The sequence below is a fragment of the Oxyura jamaicensis genome (genome assembly GCF_011077185.1).
Source record: "Oxyura jamaicensis isolate SHBP4307 breed ruddy duck chromosome 1 unlocalized genomic scaffold, BPBGC_Ojam_1.0 oxy1_random_OJ106659, whole genome shotgun sequence".
In the NCBI taxonomy this organism is placed as follows: domain Eukaryota; kingdom Metazoa; phylum Chordata; class Aves; order Anseriformes; family Anatidae; genus Oxyura; species Oxyura jamaicensis.
This window is the reverse complement of record NW_023303262.1, coordinates 26,581-29,616: the sequence shown is the minus strand read 5'-3', so window position 1 is coordinate 29,616 and position 3,036 is coordinate 26,581. Positions and strand designations below refer to the sequence as shown.

Sequence of the window (3,036 nt, the reverse complement as noted above, 5' to 3'; positions counted from 1 at the left end):
CCCCCGCCCCCCCGCCTTTCCCCAGGCGCAGCCAACGACCCAGCAAATCCCCTCGCCCGGCTCGGCACGGCCCCCGCCCGCCCCACGGCCCCCCCCTCCTACGTCCCCCCTCCCCGGGCACCGAGCGGGGCTGCGAGGCGGCCGCGTGTGATGCTGCGAGCGGAGCTGCCGGGCGGGGAAGGCTTCCCCGGGGTGCCGCCGGCAGAGACGGTGCTCGGAGGATGCCGGCCGGCCGTGCCGAGCCGTGCCGAGCCGAGCCGTGCCGTGCCGTGCCGTGCCGTGCCGTGCCGCGCCCCTCCTCCGCGCTCCGTGGAGAGCGCACCGCGGAGCTCTCCCCGAGCCGAGGAGGGGCCGGGACGGAGCGCGCTGTGTATCGCATTAAATGAGTCGCCTGGCTCCGGAGGAGGCAGGTGATTCTGCCCGACACAATGAGGGGTTTTGAGCGCTGCGGAATAAAGCGCCCTTCATCGGCCCCGTGGGCGGCGGGGCCCGGCTCCGCCGCGGTACCGCCTGGTCCCCGGGGGAGCCCGGAGCTCCCCGGCGCCCGGAGCTGCGGCGCCCCCCGACCGCGCCCGGAGAAAGGGAGGCGGCCGGGGGTGTGGAGGGGGTGCTGCAGCCGGTCCCCCCCGGGGGCGGCCCCCCGGGAGGCAGGGGAGCAGGCGGGGAGCGGGCGGCCCGTCGGGCGCGGCACGGAGCGCGGGGCCCCCGGGCGGCGCTGCCCGGGTTGGGGCCGTGGCAGGCGTTGTTTTCCTCGGAGAGCAAGGGAGGAGGAGGAGGAGGAGGAGGAAATCTCCGGGTTTTTAATGAGGGGGTGCAGCGGGGCTGAGCGCTGGGATTACACGGCGCGGAGCCGGAGCTGCGGGCTGTGTGTGTGTGCGCAGGGCTGGCCGTCCCCGCCTGTCTGCCTGCTAATCGCACGTTTTCCGCTGTTAAAAAGAAACCGAGACGCTGTGGCCGAGCCCAGCGCTGTCTCTGTGACTGTGACATGAAAAGATGGCGCTCTCTCCCCTCCCCCAGCCTCCCTCTCGGCTTACACTTCCTCCCCAACAGCTTTTGCCTTCCAGTTTTTTAAAGCCCTCTTTTCTCCTTTCCTTCCCCCCCCCCCCTCCGGCCGGATACCGCGAGCTTCCCAGCTGATCGGTGGGTCTCTTGTTATTGCGATTGTTTTTTTTTTATTTTAAAAATTATTTTATTATTATTATTCTTTAATCTCTAACCTCGCTCTTTTTGCCTCTCCTTTTTCTCGGAAACCTCGCTCTCCCTCTCTTTATGCCTCGCTCTCTTGTGAACTTCTGCTGCTAATGGGAGGCAGTTTGCAAGAGGCGGCATGCGGGGGGGGGAGGAGAAAAAGAAGAGGAGGAAAAGAAGAGGGGGGGCACTCACCCAGCCGCTTCTCCCCCACCCCTCCTATTTCCTCCCTCTCCCCCGAGGCAGCCGGGGCAGGAAGGCGAGCCGGATCGAGGGCTGTGCGTGCCGGGGGGGCAGGAAGGAGGCTCCGGGAGGTGCCGGCGACCCGGTCGCGCTGCGGCTGCCCCGGGGGGGGGAGGGGGGGGGCCGGCTCTGCGGGAGGCATTCCCGGCTCTGGACTTTACCTGGCCTCGTATTTTACGGAGCTGCGCGCCCCCGAGGTGGTCCCGGGTCCCGCTGCGAGGCAGGGGAGGGCTTCGTGGCAGCCTCCAGCCCCTTTCCCCGCGTTTCATCACCAGCCCGCTCCAAGTGTTAAGTTTTTTTTTTTTTTTTTCCCTCCTCCCCCCTCCCTTTTTTATAAAAAAGAAAGCCTGCAAATTAAATTCAGCGCCGCTCTCTCCTATTTTAGTGCCTGTTATGTTAATCGCACTTAGCGCCGGGGACGCACGGAGGCCTCGGAGACGAGCCGCAGGCTCCAGCTCGGACCTTCCCCAGCCGGCAGCGAGTTGCGAGCGGCTGCCGAGCAGTTCGCAGGGCGGTGTGTGCTTCCTGGGCGGGCTGCTGCTGGCTGCCCGAGCTCATTCCCGGCCGCTGACTCCCCGCCGGGAGGTCAGGGTGGCAGCGGCGGCTCGGTGCGCGCCCGCCGATCTCTTTGCGTAGCGATTTGCATTGCGGGAGGACAGGTATTTATCCTCCCCGCGCACGGTGGAAATGCAAAAATTAGCGCTGCTGTTTCTAGGCAGAGACGCCACGGTTACGGGAGCTCGCCGAACCTGTCTGCCGTGCTTTCTGGAGAGGAGCCGGCAAGCCGGACACCTTTATCGATGACTTGTGAGGCCGTTCTCCTGGGAGCCTGCTGCTTTTATCACCATCTAAGCCCTTCTTGCAGCCCCTGCCCTGCCCAGGGCTGCCGGTGCGGCCAGCTGTGCCCCCGGGATTGCCCTGCCTTGCCGCCAAGGAGCGGGCACGTGTGGCCTTGTCCAGTGCCTCCTTTCTCCGGCGTGTACTTCATCTATTCGTTATCAAGGGACGGTGTGTGAAGTGACTGAGCCTAATAAGTTGTCCACTTGTTCATTTCAGGAGCATTGATTTCTGGTTCCAAGGCACTCTGTTCTAGCACTGGCTACAGCTGCGGGGCATTTCGCAGCTGGTCTTTCGCCTAGACAAATATCAGCGAGAATGCGAGCGTTATTAGCCACATAAATAAATCATTAACGCGCACGCAAATGTTATTTCAACCTAACTTCCAAGGAGAGGCCAGCCCGGCAGGGCAGGACGGAGCTGTGCACCGTGTAGGGACCCACTAGGGACCCCATGCAGCCCGGCCGAGTGTCGCGGGCAGGGGTCGGCACCCCCTGCGTGGGGCTGAGCAGTGAGGCCGATCTCCACCCGCTCTCCCGCTCTGGATTGAACATTAACAGGGCCGGCGGGCCACAGGCCTCACTGCTCAGACCTTTGTCTGCTCTCTGAGGGCCACGGCGGGTGCTTTTCTCCCCGGGTATGACCATGACCACACATTGCAGCACCGCCAGGCTGGCCACAGCTGACTTGGCCAAGCGCCGAGCGTGTGGGCACAGCCTCCCGGAGCTGGTAGCACCAGCAGGAGCAAGCACCCTGCAGTCCTTAAGC

The 3,036-nt window shown here is 64.7% G+C and overlaps 1 long non-coding RNA gene across 1 annotated transcript; it reads left to right on the top strand.

Annotated features, from left to right (window-relative positions):
* The first annotated feature begins 1,104 nt into the window (after positions 1-1,104).
* Positions 1,105-2,628, top strand: LOC118156970. Its single transcript, XR_004746504.1, has 2 exons — positions 1,105-1,140; positions 2,488-2,628. It is a non-coding gene; the product is annotated as an uncharacterized LOC118156970 (long non-coding RNA).
* Positions 2,629-3,036: the final 408 nt, after the last annotated feature.